At 35.6% G+C, this 21,881-nt stretch overlaps 1 protein-coding gene across 1 annotated transcript in view; it reads right to left on the reverse strand.

Moving 5' to 3' along the window:
* Positions 1-21,881, reverse strand: part of LOC124156252 (putative tyramine receptor 2) — an 844,454-nt gene that overhangs the window by 583,707 nt on the left and 238,866 nt on the right. Inside the window, exon 3 of the mRNA XM_046530670.1 lies at positions 19,561-19,605. The gene's annotated coding sequence lies outside the window, so the exon portion shown is untranslated. The remainder of the gene's footprint in view (positions 1-19,560; positions 19,606-21,881) is intronic.

The raw sequence follows: 21,881 nt of genomic DNA on the forward strand, positions 1-21,881 counted from the left end.
CGCTTCTGCCACAGGCTCCGTGCTTCGCATGCACATGGGTGTGGAATTCTTGCGAGGGAGAGTCCAAGGGAATGCAGGAAATTTCTCTTCCGCAGCGCCGTGGCCCGAGTGACTGACCTCTTGTTTATGCTGGGACGGGAGGCAATAGTGTACGAAATTATGTCGTGGGATCCTCCTCCTCTGCCTTTGTGAATGCCTCGAAAAGCGTGCTCGGAATCAACCGAAGCCTAAAGATGACCACCCGGCACACGGCTGGTAAAAAAACTTGGGGTGCTCGCGCAAGAAGGGTACCAACGTATATCGAAAACACTGCTATCTTTCAAAATTGAAATACGAAGCGAGGTGACGGAGGTACGCTGCAAGACTGATAAGAATACGAATCTTCCCAAAAAGTAAAAGATGGTTCATAGTTAAAATTCCTGTACATATATGACACACAATCACAGGGACATTTTGAAACGGGCTTGGGTGATTTTTCTCCAACTATCCTACAATATTAGATAAGATGCACTTTATTTAAGTCGACTAGATGTTTATATGAAAGAGGTCAGTATCTTTCCGCCAAAGACTTATCTAAACATTTTACCTTCAACTTATGATCTTCAACTATAATCATAAAATACTCAAGACAGTAATAATGAAGACTTCTCTTACTAAATTTAAAAATTCATGCGTTTACTCCCCTGCTATTCAGGAAAGTTTACACGTATAATTATTGACTCAAGAAATGGAAAGTTCCACCAAAAGTAGAAACCGAATACTTTAAGTATATTTAAAAAATGTCAAATAATAGAACAGGTAAGAAAACGATATTAATTTTATGAACTTGGAAATTTCACTGAATTCCATTATAAAATTGATGTCATGAAACCAATATAAATTATATTAACTTGCGCATTTCATTTAAAAATGAATGGCATGAAATATGAATCCTTACGAAGCCAGCATAACATGAAAACGGAAGTTATTTACCTTGGGGTTTATTAGCATTTATCAGCATCGCCGAATATATAGAAAATCTGAGATATTAACAATATGTCATAAAATTCTTTTTTTGTCATATGTAAAAGAGAACCTGTACTAAGTTTTCATTTCATATTTGTAAAATAAAAACGTTGACTAATATTAAATTAGAATAATATTCAATTCAAATTTAATTCCATATTCAGAATTGTTCACTGAATCAAAAAGGAGGTGACTGTTTCCCCTGAGGATGAAAAATAAGACTCAGATGCTGTAAAATATGCACAAGCGGCAATCGTAAGTTTGCAAATTTTCCTAGTAGATATGTATATTCAGCGTACAGTCGAGTTGTAAAGAGGATAGCTATATATTTATTTTGGTGAACAAAAAATGCCGTGTCAAAGATAGAAATCAATTTAATTTTCCATTCCCTAACTAAACTTTGACCACATAAAATCTCACAATTTATACTCAAAACGTTTAAGCAGTTATTACATTTGGTACAAATTTTTGCTGCACTTATTTTTGTACGAGTTCACTTCTTACACATAAATGTGTTTACTGCTCATTGCAATTAGCCCTTTTTAGGACATTATTGGCTAGAAATTAAATTCTCTGCTTCCCAAACCGTTATTCCAATCCTTCCAATTGCTCACGCCCGAACTCATGCAACTGTCACAGTTCCCACGGTACCTCAACTCCATAGAGAATGACACGCTGTGGTAGCTTGACAGCTTCATGTCAAAATCGGGCTAATTTTGACGTATTCTGCACACTGAGGCTCTCATAACGGTTGCGTTGGAGCAAAAATATAGCACCTGCGTAGAATTGCATGAAAACAAACGATAAACTAGCCAAAGTTAAAATTATTCACAATTTTTAAAATAAAATAACCAAAAAGATTCCATCATGATGTTGTGTTTCACACCCAATACGTTGCTAACCAATTTCTCTCCCTTCCAAAACCTCTAATCCTCACTGCTCGTACCCACCAATAAACTTACATGCCACTTCCCCAGCTTCGATAACTCCTCCACATCAGCTTATGGAATGACGCTCACCGGCAGCTTGACAGTTTCGGGTCAAACGCCGGCTAATTTGTTGTCTTCCTCACCCAACGGCTTTTATCCCGGTCGTGGGGGAGGGGGCCGAGGGGATGCAAGCATTCGATCTTTACACGCCATCCACGAACTTGTTGAACTCGTGGAGATCCATTGAGATTCATCGGGCGCCTCTGCCACCACCGCCTCCACCGAGGCAGGGGCGATGGGGGGCGTGCGAGAGATAGGAAGAAAGAAAGGAGTGGAAGGGGTCTTGGCTGAGAAAGCTTATTGAATCCCACTAGATGGCGGGGGGGTTGGGGAAGGAGTGTTGGCGGAGGCGAGAATTATGATGACGTCATAAAATGAAGGTGGGGGGGGGGGGAGGTGTGAACCAACTTTGGTCCATTAGTCTCGAGGCTATGGGCTTGAGAAAATTATTTGACGCCAGTTTTTTGTGCCACAACTTCTTCATCACCCTTTATTTTACACTCACCCTCTCCGATCTATCCACAAGACCTCCTTTCTTCACCACCATTTTCTTCTTCTCCTCACACCCTTTCTTCCCCGCCCAAATGCGCTGCTAAAACTTACAGCACGAGGGTATAATTGAAGATGGGTTTTAAGGAAAAGGGAAGGCTTTTCTCTCTCCTTTTTTTTAATTCCACCACCCCCAAACCCATCACCGGAATTTGGATTTTTTTTCGGCGGGATATTTATCCAGGACTTGTGGAACTTTCGAATTCCGACCACCCGCCTCCACGCAGACATCTCTCCTCTTAACTCATTCGCCAACGTAAAAATTCAATGGGGAGTCGTCGGGAAGGCGGCGGATAAAAGAATTAAATGACTACACCAACGACCCTTTCCCCTTCTCGCTCCACGCCCTCTTTCGAAGTCCATTTCGAGCCGATGGGGATGAGGGGGTTTTGAAACCAGGCATCCCGATGGGATCCCCGGGGCCCATTACCACCGCCCCTAAATCGGTCCGTTAAAACCTAATCCTGGACTTCGGCCCACGCGCCTAAAGGGCTCCGGCAAACTAACAACTCCGGAGATTGAGGGAGAGGATATGGAAAGGCAATCTTTCCCCCATTAACACTTTGGGGCATAGGGGTGGCCCACGGAACCTTCACCTCGTGGAGGTGGGGGAGGAAAGAGGTGAAATCCATTGGTTCGACTAAACTCATGAAAACTCTCGAAGGGCACAATCATGTTCTTCTATTGATTTAGTCTCTCAGAATTTTTCTTCACTCATTGGCATTTTTGCTGTTAAAATTACCGTTACTACTTAATACAAACTGCCACCCAGGATCGAGGTAAAATCTGAAGTGTAATCCACAGGGTCAACTACACTTTTAAATAAATTCTCGAAGAATGTAATGATTGATTTTTTTTATTTCCTGGTTAAAAGTATCAATGTCAGCCCCGGTAGCGGCAGGGTAGAGATCTCTCCTGCGAAACCGAAGGTCACGGGTTCGAGTCCCGCCTGGGTAGGTAGCTCCTATTCCGGCATAGGTGTTTGCGATTATTCATTATTAATTGCAAAATCCCCGTCGTAAAAGATCACATAGATGCCGTTTCTGGGGAAAATGGGTAATAAAAAAATAAAATGAAGTGTTTTCGAGATTCGCATGTGACCTTATTTCATGTACATGTAGACATTCTTTCTCATGTACACTTCTTTGTCTGCCTCTGTCTTCCAAGCACTAAAGGATTTCATTCTCATGAAAATAAAATTTTCAGTCAATCTCACATTAATTTTTGTCCAACCAAGGTTTCGACAATTTTAGCTAGACTTTATCAAGGTAATGATGGGGTATTTTTTATTGTTTTATGACGCCGTCCGCCTTATCTGTTACGAGCAAAGTAACATTTTTTTAAAACTCATAAGTACATATTTCTCTAATTCCTGTCGTTGTTTACGCTGATTATTTGTAAACGCCTCTAATACAAAATTACGAGTGAGGAGAGGACTCCAAGTTGGACTCGAGGAAAAACCGGACAAGACATAGCTAAAGAGACGTCACCATTTAGAAGCCTATTGATTGGGTGTGGAGTACCAGAAAACTTCCTGAGTGCAGATGTATCTTTTGTTCTCTTCTAAACCCGACTTCTCTTTCTCCCATTAAAATTTAGGGCTAATTTATTGGGTTGGGGTCACCCAAAGGGCTTTAGAGAAAGCCCTTTGGGTGACCCCAACGTGATTGAGGCAAAATCAGGGGTGAAATCATCACAGCTTCAGCTAAGCCCTAAAATATTCACGATGTCATTTTTTTTAGCCAACCTGACTTATGTTCGCGAAAATATTATCAGAGACGACGGTCCGGCGGTAAGGGCTCTAAATCCCTTAGGGGGCTGATAGGATTTTTTCATCACTCCCAGAGATCTTTTCCTCTGGGTAGCACGTTTTTCCTGAGAGAAGAACCATTTCCTAAAGCCATGATGCGCAAGCGCAAATTCAAGAGATCAAACTTTATCACCGTAAGGAATAGCTTTAATCGAATTTGGTACAATCCTTTGGCTTGCCAAAGTATTTGGGGGAAATCTCAGCATCGAATAAAATATCATTGCGACAGCGACATATTCACATCCGTGATCACCCAGTCTTTTCATCCGGACTGGTAAACCAATAGTATTAAACAATAATTTTCAGGGACGCTATAATGTTAACCTCCCTCCAATGCTACTTCATAATACTTCTTCCGAAAATTATCCGAGTCTCTTAAATTTATTGAGGACTTTTCTCCTCATCCACGAGAAAATATTGCTCGGGAATTAAAAATGCACTCTTGTGAGAAACATTTCCCGAAATTAATGAAGGTAACGCTTGAAGCCACCGCAATAAATTACGGTTAATATAATATGTCTTTCAGGCATTAAAAACAGCATTAAAATTTTGTGGGTAATTAATTTAAGATCACATATACTCCAAGACTACAATTAAAACTCAGTGAATGTAAATGGAAAAATAGTAAAAATGAAATAAATGTATCACTACTAAAACCGAGCTGGGAAGGAACGAATGAAAAATGGGGACAAAAAAATCAGACCAGCCAAATGTAACATAAATTTAACACCAAAAACCTAAGCTTTGCTAGTGATAATACACGTAGAAAAATGTAGAGAAGAAATAAATTTATTCAGATGGTGTTTCAGAAAGAAAAATTACTAAAAAAGAGGGATAATTTGTAATCTGTGATACATTAGATGAAGAAAAATGTCCAAAAAGAACATATTGCAGAAACACAAGGGCTTGTTTTAGAAAATATATTGTAAATAAATTCACCATACGATGCTTGCTCTCCACAATAGTGAAGAGAAAAGGAATTACTCGGTTGAAAAGACAAACGTTCAAGGAAACAATAATTATTATTGCTGAAAAACTTGAGACACGAATTAAAAAATAGTTAATGAGAATATCATTAAAAAAACAACTGACAGATTTAAACAGAAGGCAATTTTACGTTATGAAAATCAAGACCAAGTTTTGAGAATATTTAATGATTCTCATGATATTATCATGATGCGACAAGCTCAATCGCTGATTCATCGACAAACAAACTAGGTAACGGGGCAGTGAAAATCACGGCACGTACATTCATCCCTTGTGTATGAACTATGAACGCACGAAAAAATGGACAATGATCAAGGACATGGTCAAGGACACTCTCGACTATGCGCCGCTCTGCGGATGAAAAGGGAAGCGCGACTACAAGCGTTGTCTCATTAGCATGAAATCCCAGTAACAACGCACACTCATGCACAAAGTTCAGAGCAGCCATTCTCTGTTAACCGTATGTCTCCAAACTTTATGCATGACGCACACTCAAATAGTATGTATTACCCTCAGGTCACCCCCAGACCCTTGACTACTGAAATTCATATTCTGGGAGCCATTTAAATTCGCATTTGTCACTTCATTTATATTTGAATGCTTACAGATATGTTTTGGGATAACAGCCAACCCAGTAATTATTACACACAAATCTAAGCTTGTCTACCTTGTGACATTTATTAAATTTGTGAACTCGCTACAAAAAACTGCGGAAATTTTGGAAATAAAATCATGCACAACGCGCGCTTCATACTTGAAAATTAGGAGTACTTCTTTCTGTTGTGATCATAAGAAAACTATTTAAACATTTTTTATACATAGCTGGATCCTTTCATTCCTTGGAACTAGATGCCGATCGCCTGTTATTGGCTAGCTTGACTCTTTTCCAAAGGCCTGGGTCTCCAGGGTAATGGTAAGATGATAATTCTATTTCTACATTCATTTTCTGAACATTGACCAAACACGAAAATCCTCGAGAGAAACGGATTACCCATTACTTTAGCCAGGAAAATAACAATGGAGATTCTCCAGCAAGTCCTTTGACATGATGTTACCCACCGCGCGTTAAACTGGTTTACAAAAGGCGCCACTAGTGTCGCTGAGCGTCCCGGATTCCATGGATAAATAAGCTTTAAATAGACCTATTTAACGAAATTTAAATCCTTGGCTACGCTATCTATAAAATTCATATCTTTTCAAATATGTTCCTCGTCATTGCTAATACTTAACTGAAAATATTGGAAAAATTGGATCGCTCTCCACGCTCCTGATACTTTTGAAAATAGATTGTAAAGCGGCAGAAGTGGCAGTAGAAATAAATTTTAAATTAGAATGAACGAACACGAAGATAAATGAGGAGGTACATGGAAGAATAGGAAAAAGAGATATAGAACGATAGAAACATAGAGAGATAGGAAGAACACGGTGGATTGGCTGCATAATGAGATAAAGCAGTTACGCATGGAACCAAATGGAAATAAAAATGTATTTAAAAGTCCCAAGAGGAAGATGAAGGGATAATAAATCGCGAAAGATCAAATAGGATGCTGGGAAGAAAAGTCTCCGGGAGGAAAGAACTACCAAGCTTGCGATAGGGAGAAATGTCAGGCTGCTGTATACCAATACTTGGATTGCAATACTATGTGTGTATGGGATGGGATATGACAATAATAATAATTTATTCACTCCTACATTTTATTTTTACATCTGAATACAAAAATAACAGGAGAAGGAGCTTTAGGTGGTCTCCAAGGTCATAGAACCAGAATTGGGCCACCATCAAATAACAAAATGTATGCCAATGAAAAAATAATAAGGCAGTAAATGATGCAAGAGTGTTTTAAATAAAAAATATCAAAATATTAATTATTTCTTGCGAGAAAAGCCAGTCTTTAGCAAGTCTTAACATTACATTTGAGGATTTATTATTTTAAATTCTAGTGGGCAGTAGTAAATGAAATAACTTTGGCCCCATGTAAAGAAAACAGCGTTCGTGTAATGTTAACTTAGGTCTGTTAGCTACTGGGCAATTCCACAAAATTGTAAACCTCAACACTATTTTTTCTAAAATGTCAAACCCCTATGTATTATACATTTTTGGAAAGCTAAATGTACCAGTTATAAAGTTCTAGTATTTGTTTTAGAAAATATTGCCATAATAAAAAGATATGGTACTTTGTTTTTCAATTTTATTTAGTGTTTTTCTAGTTGGTTTGTGCAATAACGTCATATTACTATAAATGGAATAAAAAAGAAAAATCATATCAAACCAAAGTTAATGTTTTTGGTTGACTAAGGAACCAAATAAAAAATTCTTGCCATTTACAACTTTATAACTCTCTTAGTTACCATGACAGAGTAGTTCAACTTTGAGTTACATTTCGTTCTACGTCCGACACCAAAAAAGGAGTTTTAGTTTTATGTCAGTCACACACATTTTTTTTAAACTATGTAAGTTCAGATTTAAAGTGAGTTTATCTATAGCTAAAAGACCCTGGAGTTGAAAAAATTTATGTGCAACATTTTATTTTTTATATTGGTGTCGGACGTAGAAAAAGAAGTCTACGTCCGACTCTACGTCCGACACCAACCTTTAAATGCAGCAAAATTCATTTATTTTGTCTGTATTAAGTTTCAATTTTTATACTATTATCATCATTAGTAGGAATTGTGTTCATTTAAACCAATGTTAAGCATAATCCATGTAGGATAACATAAAAATGAAATCTGGTATTAATAATTTATTATACTTTAAGAAAAAATACTTCACCAAAACAGCAATGCTGTAAACCACATTAGGCTCACATTGTTAAGTGCTTAGCCAAGCAGGTTGGTATTTCAGTTATAAATAAACCTTCAACCCGCAAAGTTGTGGATAATGATGAAGTTGATTATAAAGAAGTGGTAGAATTTTACAACAGTGATGTTGTGACCTGGCAGGCTCCGGGTCGGAAGGACCGTGTTATTTACAGAAAAAAATATGAGCAAAAAAAAAAAATACACGATACAGATACCTTGTTGCGAGTTTAACACAAGATTGGACAATTTTCAAAGACAAAAACCCAAATGTTAAAATTGGTCTGTGAAAATTTTGCAGCCTTCATCCTAAACATGTTAAATGTTTCTCAAACATTCCACATAACGTTTGTGTTTGCTCTTATTACGAGAATGTTCGCTTGTTACTAACAGCCTTAGAGCCACATACAGGACTATCAACAAAATACAGAACATTTATATGCAATGTTATTTGCAACTCAGAATCTAAAACCTGTATGTCAAAAAAATGCAATGATTGCGTAAATCAGATAGATCTGTTCAAACGTATGGGTGTCATCGAGCCCTCGAAGTACATTCAATGGCAAAAGGTTGATGGACAGATACAGAAAGTTGAAATAGTTAGTTCTGTTAATTTAATGAAGCATTTGAAGAGTTAAAATCCCAGATAAAATATTTTTTGATAAGTACATACATATATCAAAAGAAGACAGGCTGCTGAATTTAAAAAACTTAAAGCAAAAATAAATGGAATTAAAATACTGATACACGTGGATTTTTCGGAAAAATTCCACCATTCTTCATCAAAACGAAATTTAATCGGCCCATTGGACTCACAATCAGGCTAAAGTTTTCACAAGACACGCTTGAATCTCTGAAGGAATCAGCCAGAGCTAAGTTATTGTATCCAATGACCTTGATCACTCAAAAAATCAAATTTATGTGAGCTTTCTTCTAACACATCTTAAATCTGTTTATCCGGATATTTCGACGGTACGCATTTTTCTGGTGGAACGTCAGTCCAGTTCAAGAATCGTTTCATTTATTTCTGTTCTTCCTTTACTTCAGAGTAAGTTTGACATTAATTTACACTGGCACTATTTCGCAACCTCCCATGGGAAAGGGGTGGTAGATGGGATTGGAGGAACAATAAAGAGAAGTGTTTGGAATTATGCCAAAGTAAATAATACAGAAATCGTTTTGAGCTCTGCAGAAAACTTTGCTGATGCAACCTTAAGATCCCCCCACATTATGATCAAGTATTTGTCTAGTAATGATGTGCAAGAAAAGACACATGAAGAGCAACATGTCTGGGAGTCAGCCATTCCGATCTTGAATACACAAAAGGTGCACTATGTGACACCAGCTGGTTCAAACCAATTTGTGGTAGATGGCGAAACAATTGACGACACTACGAAACGCAAAGAAAGAGTAGTACCAAGACTTGATTCTGACAGTGAAAAGTCAGAACCTAAAGTTTGTGAATATTTTGCAACACCCATCACAAGCATAAGTCTTAAGGACCTATAAGTAACAATGCAGGACTGGGTTGTTGTAAGGTATGATGCCTACTATCCAGGCGAAATTTAATCTGTTTTGGAAAATGAAGCCGTGAAAGTAATGCACTGTTCCAAGTCAGGTTACTACTTCTGGCCTGTCAATGAAGACTGCATTAGTTATTTAAAAACAGAGATTATAAAGAAAATTGTGGCTCCTGAACCATACGGAAGAACAATACAAGAATATAAATTTAAAAGTATCATAGGACCAGATTGATTTAGTTCAGGCTAATTTATAATTATTTTTTAGGGTTTAAATATTGATATACCTATTACTTCTGTGGAATAATCTTTTTTAATAAGTACTATATTGTAAAAATAAAAATATAATAAGAGTTTAAAATTATTTTCCTCAAAAATCCATTTAATATGTGTACATTCTACGTCCGACACCAAAAATCCTACGTCCGACACCTTAGAAAAGAATTTCTTGAAGTAAAACTACTCAATCAATATAGGTGGAATTGGTCCCATTTTGAAGCTTAAGTTCCATTCAATAATCATAATTTTTTCGATTTGCATAGGCCCTCACAAATCACAGAGTTTTGAATAAAAGTTTGAAAAAGAATAGAGTACAACTTGTGCACTTTACGTCCGACACCAAAGAAATTATTTTTTTCCACTAATAATTAAACATATTTTTGCAATGGATTATATGTCAAAATGTTCCTAGAAAAGTGGTCTTTCAAGTGATGTAACTCACAACTAATTTTAATACTTAAAAGTAAATGATATTTTACAAAACAATGAAAATATTTGTACAAATTCTACGTCCGACACCATGGAACTGCCCTACTAGAAATGACTCACTCCACACAAATTGTATTTATATTTATCACATCCACTCGGCATATTTCCACTTCTGGCAAAATAATTTACTCACTTTGAATAAATACAAATGCCTTAGTGGCAACAAATTATTATGTGGTCCCTTAGACTGCAGCATTTACATCCATACAGGAATGTGGAATAACTTCCGGTGAAGTAGCGCCAAATATAGCAACGGTTCAGGACCCCAACAAGTTCGTGGGAAGAGCAAGAGGGTATGCAGACAAAACCCTAAGAACAGAGTCCTCAATCAGCCAACCATCACCCTATTGAGACAATGAGGGCGTCGTAACCTCCTGCTAGTGACTAATACGACGACGATCCGACCAAATATCGGAAATGTGACGCGTCAAACCTCAGAACCCATCCAGTCGTCACGAACTTTCCGGCGGGGATGCACGCATAGTTAAAGAGGCAATATCCCATTTTAAATTAGATTGGACGCATTCCAAGAGGCTGAGAGGAAGGAGAAAGTGGGGGTATCGTGCATGGAAAGCAAGTCACTCTGGGAGGTTCTGGCTATCATTCCCGCACAGTGTAAGCCCAAAAGGGAAAGACTGGCACCGATACAAATTAAAAGCCATGACTATGATGGTGATGCTGCACTGAATGGTTGAGTTCTTTACTTTGTAGAATTCCACATAGAGTTAAGGAAATAGAAAACTTTATTTTATACAACATAACATTTAATCGTCAGCTGATTTCGATTATATGTATCATTTTCAAGACTAGTCTAAAAAAAACACTAGTCTTGAAATAATGCAGTGTATCAAAACTAATCGGTGATATAAAGTTAAGTTGTAGAAAACAAGGATTTTTATTTTCCTAACTCAAATAGGATGGTAATATTTTAGAAAAGTCAGTTCAGGAAATAAAAGCCTTTTGATAAAAAAATAAGTAGTTCAATAAATATAATTTTATGGTAACAGTACACATGGCTACCATTAGAGTGTACGACATTTGTATAATTTTTCGACGTACTTATTACATGATCAAAATCTATGCAATCATTTTGCAATATTTGGAATTTATGTGGTCTTCATTAACGGTCACAGTGAAAGAATAAAAAATATCATGCGGGAAAATACTTAGGCATGCTTTTCAAATTTTATTCACAGGATAATGTTAAATGCGGTTTATCCTATTGTATATGAAACTTGGAAAATAATTGGGTAGGTATTTAGTAAGTAATGAGTATCGTATAGCAATTGGTGGACAGAGCACGACCCCCAGATTGTTAACGACATTTTCCCCATTTTCATGGAAGAATCACATGCTTTCAGCTATACATCTAAATCGAAAGTATTTACTTGTCAGATATATTAACTTATGAGAAATTTTCAAATTATTGAAAATGGTTAGAATGGATAGGATATTATTATCCCACGCCATTCACCAAAAATTATTTATTAATACTAAAAAAGATGCCTACTTTAGATGTACAATACCACTTAGTCGGTTTTATTTCAATATATATTCGTAAGAATAAGCTCGAATAAATTGCCGTACTAAAAAATAATCCCTTCGCGTCTGGAACGTGGGCATACAAAAGATTGTACCCAGCATCCATTCTCATACTTTACCGAGAGTTAGTCATAACTTATCAGCGATGAAGCGACCTTAAATCAACTTGACTTACGTCCTAATACCCTCAACTCCTTAAACAGTGTCCGGACTCACAAATGGCAAATGGGTGTACGTACCAACTCACTTCAACCGGATGTATAAATAACCTAGAGTATGGGCAAAAAGAACATGCAGGTAGCAGAGAAAGGAGAAATATAGCTCTGACGAGAAGATAAACTCATCTCCATGCCCATAAAACTGGAGAGTATATCTTTAAACGAATAATATCCACGAATATAATAAAATGGAAAAAATGAGCATGCTTATAAAATGCTTAATTCAAATCATGTCAACTCCTGATGTAGAAGCCCTCATGATAACCATACAATTTCGCCAAAATTTAAATCCGCCACTAAACCGACTCCCATATTCCTCTGCCGAGGTTGAACTTCGTGCGGTCAGAGGGACTTAGAAAATAGGTATAATATGTATGCACGAAAAATTTTCAGCTGTCCCTGAGGAGTACGCCCACAACTTCAAAAAAATACGCAAGATTTATTATTATGGTTAGAGAAAGAGATTTTGGCGCCTCTTTCCAGCCAGCAAGAGAAGGTTTTGGAAATCCTAGCGGAGTAAAAGGAAAACGCTTGCCCAAGGGCACGGGATAAGCAGTTGATAAAGACCCCAGGAGTGCCTGAGAAATAGAACACGGACTTTTCCCTGGGAGTTAGTAATTTTGCTACGACAACCCTTATTTCTTATCCAAGATGAGTTATCACGCTATGAGAACCATGCTTTATCCCAATGTAAGGAATATATTTTCACATGACCGCAGATGAAGAACTGAAGTCTCAGAGAGATTTTTAAAAATGAGACGTCATTACCTAGGGGTTTACTGTGGTACATCATGATAAAAAATGTGCATATTAAATCTTATTTAAGTGATTAAAATGTCTTCCAAAGTGCTCCAAGATAAATTATTAATTGCCAATCGAGATCAAAAAGAATATTTAGTCTTTTTTGTTCTACCTTAGTTTAAAATAAAAGAGGACTTCAAAAGAAAAAATCGGTTACAATTCATGGACTCCAACCATATTCATGTAATTATTTAAAGGAACCTAATTTGGGAAATCTGGGAGTATCATGAACTACTACATATGAACCGAGAATGAATAAATATTGTACTAATTCAAAAGTTGAACGAGTCTTTAAAAATATTGTCAAAAAGAAAAAAATGAAAGCAAAATTCCTTTTGTGGATGCTTTATGAAATGAGTTTGTAAAAAATCACGTTCGAAAAATTCCAAATAGATTGGTAAGAATAGGAATGGCTCTAATGATTAACAAATTTATGTGGCTGATAACCTACCAGCTGTTCTTACGAAATTTTAATCCTCAGAAAGCGCCGGTCAAATATAAAATTCCTTTCTCGATGTAGCCATAAATTGAATTCATTATTCACAAAATTTTCAATCCAAAATAAAAATGCTCCATTTTGAACAGGACTAAAATACGTCCATGTATTATGACGAAAGCGAATGGATGATGAAATAATAAATGCGTAAAATGCCATGCTCATGTGTTATCTGTGAAAACTTAAACATCGGTAATTTAAAATCGTGACCTTTAAATTACTAAAATAATAAAATTGTTCACGAAAGAATGTTACCCTGTGAATATGTGAAAGAATGTAGAGGATATAATTTAGAGAGGGTTCCCTTAAGACCGCATATCTCAAACATTTCTGGGTAGTGTGGATTTCTTGGAAGTCATACCTGCTGAAGGAAGTAAAAAATCCTATAACGACTGTTATGTAGCCTACTTTTCGAACGACCGCATGCTTCAAAAAGTTGCGAACTGTTTCGTACGATTTTTTAATGGCAAATCCCGATAAAATGACGTATATTCGAAAATATTTGTTTATACGCATGAAATATAATTGTTCATTAAAAATGTTGCTAGGCAATTTTCTAAAATTACCATAGCATTACCCAAGTGTTAAATAAAAATATAAAGAAATAAAATTCTAACAGCATTCGCGTAGAAGTGAACTTAGAACAACGTTAACCTAGAATACTCTGCAAGATTTTACTGGCTATTTATATTCTACAACACCTATAGCGGTAAATTGATTAACCCAATACCTTCAGCACTCTAAAAATCCTTTACCAACAAAGTTGACCTTTTCTGCTTACATACAAATGTCGGATATTTAATTTTCAACTACATTGGTTTTTGCAGCTTGTTTTAATATACCAATTTGGTAAATTAATGTCTGAAATAGAATTTGATTAAAAGTATGGGTGCGTTGTTGCAATTCACAAGGCTAAATATATTAGCCGTGGTGCGAAAAATATACAGAGAAAAAAATTACTGTCAAATCCACTGACAAAAAATTCAAAATCAAAACCCAAATTGCGCAAATTGTGCGAAAAATCCACAGAGAAATCCTCCTTGGCGAATGATTTCTTTCTCCTAGGTGAATGATTACGGGTTACTCCGTAAGGCTATCACCGTGGTTAGTCCCGGTATACTTTCATTGTAAGCAGTGGCATACAGACAAGGTTATCTCATGTTACGATTAAATCTGCGATGATACAGATAAGGATGCCGGAGTCATAGAGAACAGTCCATTTGAAAATTAACTAAATACCCCTTAGATGAGTCGAGTGTAGACTTTTGCGATTGGTTTTATCCATTACTATGCATTGGTCAAACCTTCATAACAAATTAATTCTACCTAGTCTCTAAAAGTACCTAGAACATATATCACGAATCCATCTCCTGGTCCAAATTCAAAACGACTTTTTCATTTAGGGTAATTCAATATATAAGGCCATACGAACTTGATAATTTATGTTCACCTTACTTAATCAAACAATTGCATCAAAAACTGATAACAATACGCATCATTCTGATCGCATACGCTGATTGCATCCAGATTAGCATGGAAAACATTACTTTGAACCGTTTTAAAAGTAGATGGCTATCATATGTTTCCAAAAGGAATATAATTTAGGGATAGATAAAGCATTAACCATTACGCAATTATTCTTGATGGATTTAGTGATCACCAAATGATTATTGAATTTCACTTAAATGCGAACGAATCTCTATATATTATTACTTAAGGCCTTTCTCTAAATTGGCATGATCATTCTCAAGTATCTAGCGCTAATTACCGATGATTTAACTAATGGTGTTATTTAAGCAATTAACAATTGGATTCCGTTTCCTAAGGCGTAAAAGTGTAAGAATAAAATGATATTTCCAACCACTCATCTTCAATATTAGCCCTGCTGACCCAACGTATTAATATTTCCATTAATTTTCCATCATGGACTTCGAGTAATTTCAGCTTCAAAAAGCACTTGAATAGTTAGGAATCGTCATGACTTCTGCATAATTTATTTTCCCAGCAATTAATTATTCATTGACCGAAATTTTGAACTCCCAGATCAAAGATGTATATCTTTAAGGTGGAAGCGGGATTTGTATGGGGGCCCATTTTCTCATTGCAAATCCTAAACTAATATAATAAAAGTAATATTAGGAAATGTAGACTCTATTACTTATTTGGCAAAAAAAATACTCCAAAAAGTTTAGCAAACTATAGCAATTTTATGCGTTGATTTTTTTTAACAGGCGTTGCTCCGAAAATAGGTTTAGTGTAATTCTACTGTAACAATTCCAAATTCGTTAAATTTTGCCTCAAAGCAATACCGAATGATATCTACCCAAAAACAGGCCTTCAAAAGATACTGACGGATTTTACTGTATTTGATGACTTTGGGTCAAAAGGGATATTGTATATATTATATAGTTTTTAAAAAGAAACTTCCTGCTATATATTTATGTAGCAAGCAGAAAGCAACTCTAATACGGAAATGCTACATAATAAAGTATCGCATTCATGCACCTGTTCAATAATGCCACCTTAACTTCAAAAATAACAACTTACATTTTGCCAAGTACCCTTTTCAGGTTCTTCTTACATCTAAATGAAATCAAAAGTTATAACGCGCCATTTTTACTTGGCCTATGATTTATATTTACTTTGTCCACTTAACCAGAGAGAAAAGCAAAATCATTTAATTTAACATTCTAATTTCTTTTGTCGAACGTAAATATTAAATATTGTAATAGTTATAATTTGCTTCATTTTCTGTTAGAAATAAACCCTAACGTATAAAAATTATTTAATAGTACTTCCCACCCCCCGACGACAAAAAACGTTTCCTGAAAAGTTTCTTTTAAAAATGAAGGCCTTAAAAAGACATGTAAGGACTCACCCACGGTATCACACTATACTCACAATCAAAATATCTTTCAAAAATGTAGGGAGTCGGCCCTACACACATCTAATCTTGCACGGCCATTCCCAAGCGATACCGAACTGGGTTTGAAAGACGAGGGTTAAAGCAAACGATGTCAACAACACTTGTCGGAGTGAATGGCGACATTCGCCAGAGGACGTGGAGATCCATTTAGGCGACCCGAAAGCCAAGATGACATCGGAGAACGCTTTTACGCCTTATCGGAGCTGGTCCTGCCTCTTCCGCCCTCAGCTCCATCTTCCAAGACCTCTCCACATCATTTTCCTTCCCATTGCCCGTCCTTGACAACCAACGCCGGAACTTTAAAGACCGACGTTACAACTGGAAATCCGGCGAAATACCTTTTCGCCATGGGGCAACGAGAGTGAACTAGCCAGCTGCCATTAGAAGGCGGACATTACATTGATGTTCCCCGTACTCCTTAAGATTTCCTCTTGCGTTGAGGCTGCTGAATGCCACTTTCGTTGACGATTAGAAATCTTAGTCTCAGTTTCGCTTCCCTCGCGAGAGCAATTACACGCGATGTGGCTTTCAACATCAACAGCACTCGGATTATACTTCTCCAGTTGCGAGGCTCAACAAAATATTGGCCTCGCCTTGATCACAGCCATGAGTCAGTTTTCACATCCGTTCAGTCTTCTTCACTACCACACGAAAAAAAGATTTGATAATTTTCATCAAACAGGTATGATAAGGAGTATTTTTGTTTTATAAATTTAAACATTGATCGATATAATACAACACTTGATATATTTTATCAAGCGCTTTTGCTGAATTTTATTGGACATTTTGAAATTCCATAATTTGGTCAACTGTACGAAAGTGTTCGGTAAAAATAACCGCATAAATTCGGTACGCTTAAGAGTTTGGTTACTTTCATCTAAGTTATGATTAATTTTGTGGGCGTGTTTACTTGTTTGGTAACAATTATCAAAATCTATTGTTTGGTTTTATTGAATTCACTAATCGTTTATCCTAATTTTATGATTTTCTTCAGAGCATTTTATGTTATTCTGGGCGGAAAATTTTCATATGGGCAAGCTACATCCGTTTCATTATCCTTTTGATCTTAGTACTTCGATCGAACTGCGGCCATTTTTATCGAATTTATCAAACTGTTTTGGTTAATGCTACGGAAAGATTCAATGTTCCTTATGAACCCGAAAGTTCGATGAATTTCACCTGAAACCGAAATTTCTGACAAAACATTTTGACTATATAGAACGATTTCTAGTAAAAATGTTTTCAGGGGAGTAGGTATTAATAATTTTACTTCTTTCGTCAGATTTATCAAATAATTTCATATGCTTAACATGATTATATGAGGACCAGTTAAAATCATCAGCATATCTATCTCAAATGACACCAATTATCATTCTCAGAAGCAATGCCTCCGCAATTAGACAGGTATGCATATTTACTCCATGGAAAGCACGTCATATTGTACTTAAATGATGGACAGGAATTGATTGTCACTATATTTTCAATAAAAATCGTGAATATTTGATAAAAGATTCGTATATGTATTCATATATATATTCATAAATTTTATGCTACAAATTGATTAAAAAAACACGCCCACCTGAAATTGAAACTTATTGATGGGAATACCTGTACATAAAATAACCCTTCCAAAAAAAAATTTTAACAAACAATGTATAAATTATTGCGAGGATGATTATGTTAGTGTTTAATTTGAATTCAGCAAACAATCTTCTTCCATCTCATGTATGGGAGGAATTGTTGCAATGAAAGACGGAAGATCGGAATGATTTTTTGTAAGGTTTTCAAGCCGACTCGAATCGACAGAAAGTTATGTTCCCGCCTCCTCTCATGAAAACGTAGGTGGGTAGGTCATTACGCAATTAATAAAGCTTTTATTATTTGCCCGATAAGCTTGATTTCAAGGCACCTTTTCTGCACCGCGAAACGTTCCCGCTTATGGCTTAGAAGCACAAACAGTGAAGATAACATGCTACCTAAACCAGGGTATAGCACCTCATCCAGGCGGCCTTTAATCTACCCGCGTGAATTAGAGCCTCTGGGCTGTTTACCATGTAAAGTAACCCAACTCTCATTGTTAATCCAACAAAATACAACCTCAAACTTTAAGCTGCGAAGGATAAGTTGCCACTTAATTCTGAGAAGAAAATGCACTAAAATTGTAATGTTTCCTATAAAGCCATTCTTGTTTATAAAAAAGTCATGAAGGCAATAAAAAGTAATTTTTCACACTGTGATTTTAAATGCATGAGATTCACGCGAATGAAAACAATGATTGATATTTTCAAACCTAAAAATTGATATTGGAGCAAAAAAACGAAATACCATAATAAAATATTTATTAATGACAGTAATGGATGTTCAATGGATAATTTATATTAAAATGCATGGTTGGAGCCCTTCTGTTTTAGATCCTCACGGAGAGAATTCCAAAATTTAGATGCCGTCACTAGAAATGATGTCTGGTAGGTAGTTGTACGTGGAGTAGGATAACGTAAAAAGTTCTTTTTGCGAGATGACATGTGAGTGGTTACTGATCTGTTCATAAAAATTTCCCGGATATAATTAATATTAGGATAAATAACCATAAAGAATGTAAATGAATAATATTTACGTGGAGTAAAGATACCCTTTGTTATTCCAACGGATCAAAAGGTACCTCAATAAATTTCCAAGATTACATTAGGTATAACCGGTGAATCGGCTAAAATGAATTCAGTTCTAACCAATGGAATTCACAAAGAAATTTAAATACATCAGATAATAAAATTTATTTTTTAATTGAATGTCTCAATCAATATTTAATCTCGTGCACAATATTAGATAAGGATATAGGCTTTCCAACCCATCCACTTCAATTTTATTTTCTTAGTCATCAAGCCGACTAATCAAAGGGGAAAACATTTCGTAAGATTGGACCAAACAATAGGATAACAGATTGCAACTTAAGCAATTTTACTGCCTTCCACATCAACCACTGAGAGAAAAACTTTTTGATACCGCTAAAAAATGATTAGAGGAAAGGAAGAATCAGTAAGAAGAATTAGTCAGGTGAAACGAAACTAAACAGAGAAACGATAAATATGTATATTTAGTGCCTAACATACGCATTTGGTAAGTTCTAACGTATACTCAAATAAACATGCACATTACCAGTAGAAGCATTTCAAATGATTTCCCAGGACTTCATTGCGTACCCTGTAAGGAGAAAAAATCAAACAATTTAGAATGAAATAAATTGCAACTGAGATACCTTACAAGTTATGTTCTAAAATACTTTTCATTGAATAATGAATTAAAAATCAATATTTATTGGCCTTAGTTTATAATAATTCCAATGCCTTGAAAAGTGTGTCCTAATAGAATAAAGTCATTAAAGGAAAAATTAAGGTTTGCTAGTCAGGAATGCGATGCAAGAAATATGCAGAAAAATTAAAAAAAGACTATTAAACCCCAAATATGAAAGATAGCAAATGCATTTCCTTAAAAAGGTTGAAATACGCAGTTCTCCATCGGTGAGGTATTTTTGACCTGAAAATTTAGAAGCGCATAAGATGGAGTACTTGGTCTCTACGGAGATTAATCACCCCCAGGGTTCACTAGATTGCATTTAGCTTCCTCCAACTCACTTAAACATCTAAAATTTAGTAAAACTGAACACCTGACAAGAATCCCTTTTTTATGAGAATCATAGGATTAATAACATAAAAAATGTAAATGAATAATACTTACGTAGAGAAAAGTGGTATATCTTAGTAAGGAACGACTTCAATGCATTATCCAAATTGAATATGTCTAGCTTGAAAGCGTTCATGAAAAACGGCAACGAAAGTTTCAGCATAAAATATTCTTATGTAGATGCCTTTGATTGGAACCATTGGCAATTCATAGAAAATAAAATAGGGGAAAATGGGGAATTCGGAGAGACACTGTGATAGGTGTGGAGCAGAACTATATGAAGAGTAAAAAACGGCAAGAATACAAATTTCACATTTACATTTTTATGGAATGCCACATTTTTATTGGAATAATGAAAATCATAAAAGTGACATTTCCACGGACAGTACTAAACATTTTAAAGATCATCACATTTTTATGATGACGAGGATGTAAAGCACTTCAAATTAGCTACGCTATTTACCTCGTAACGAGTGTGTTCAGGTGCAATAAGCTTACTCAAAGGAACATTATGAAGCCTAAAAATATTTATCTGCACAATTTGATTAGGGTTAGATTTTATTGAAAACTGATAAAAATATCCGCATTTAAGGGATTTTAGTAAATATTAAATAACTCACATGAAAATTAAATCAGTTACAGAAACTTGAAAAATATTTAGTGGAACTTTTTTACTTCAGCAGATTTCTCAGTAAATTTATTTCACTTGAGCACAATGAATTATTAGCTAAAAAATATAAATTGATATCCAATGCGAGATAACACCCAAGATACAACATAAACCTATGATGCATTTTTGTTTTACTTCCAGTTTTTGGATTTTTGGTAAAAAAAATTGTATTATAGCATATGCTTCTAGCCATCTAGTCAACGCTACGACAAATGAATTGCCTACTTCAGAGCTGCGAATTTTGATTAAGTAAACGCTAAATCAATTCTTAACTGCATTAAATATTTTGCGATGGATAAAGGTTTTATATATGCGTTTTCCCAACAACTCAATTATAATTTTCATCCATGAATAAGGTAGAAAATTCACAAAGAGATCTGCTGGAATAAAATTTTTGCTATTTCTTCTTGCAAACACTCAAGAAACTCGTTTTAGAAAGTGGTAAAGGGTCACAATAATTAATTTCCAAAGGATCGGCCAATTATCTTTGAGAATATTTTCTTTAAATAATAAAGGCCTCTTCTGGCTATGTAACGAATTTTTGCATAAAATGGCCTACAGAGAATTAAACATATGTTATTTATTTTGGCAAACAGTCAAGAAACGTGATTTGGAAAGTGTTAAGGGGTTACAATAACTAATATCCAAAAGAATACCCGGATCTCTTTAATAATATTTTCTTTTTCGTGGACAAAGGGATAATGGCCTCTTCTGGCTAAGCAGCGATTTATTATTTTTCCAAAAAATAAACTTTAGTATGGTATTAACGTTGAATGATTTTGGCTCTCGAAAAACGTTACAAAAACTCAGTCGTTACTTATAATACTCATCCGTGTAGTAGATGATACATTTAGATATAATGGCCTGCTGGGAATAAAATATTTGCTATTATTTTGGAAAACACACAAGGCACGCGCTTTTGAAAGCGGTCAAGAGTAATAATAATTTATATTCAAAGGATCAAACGAGTATCATTAAAAATATTTTCTTTTGCTTCTTCTGGCTATGCAATGATTTTGTTTTTGTTTTGCCTAATATTAGATGCTAGTAAGATACTCAGATTAAATCAGTGCGGTAGCCAGGAATTTTATTCGTGGGTGGTCCAAAACAAGGCGGGGAAATTTTG

This window comes from Ischnura elegans, chromosome 3, assembly GCF_921293095.1.
Source record: "Ischnura elegans chromosome 3, ioIscEleg1.1, whole genome shotgun sequence".
In the NCBI taxonomy this organism is placed as follows: Eukaryota; Metazoa; Arthropoda; class Insecta; order Odonata; family Coenagrionidae; genus Ischnura; species Ischnura elegans.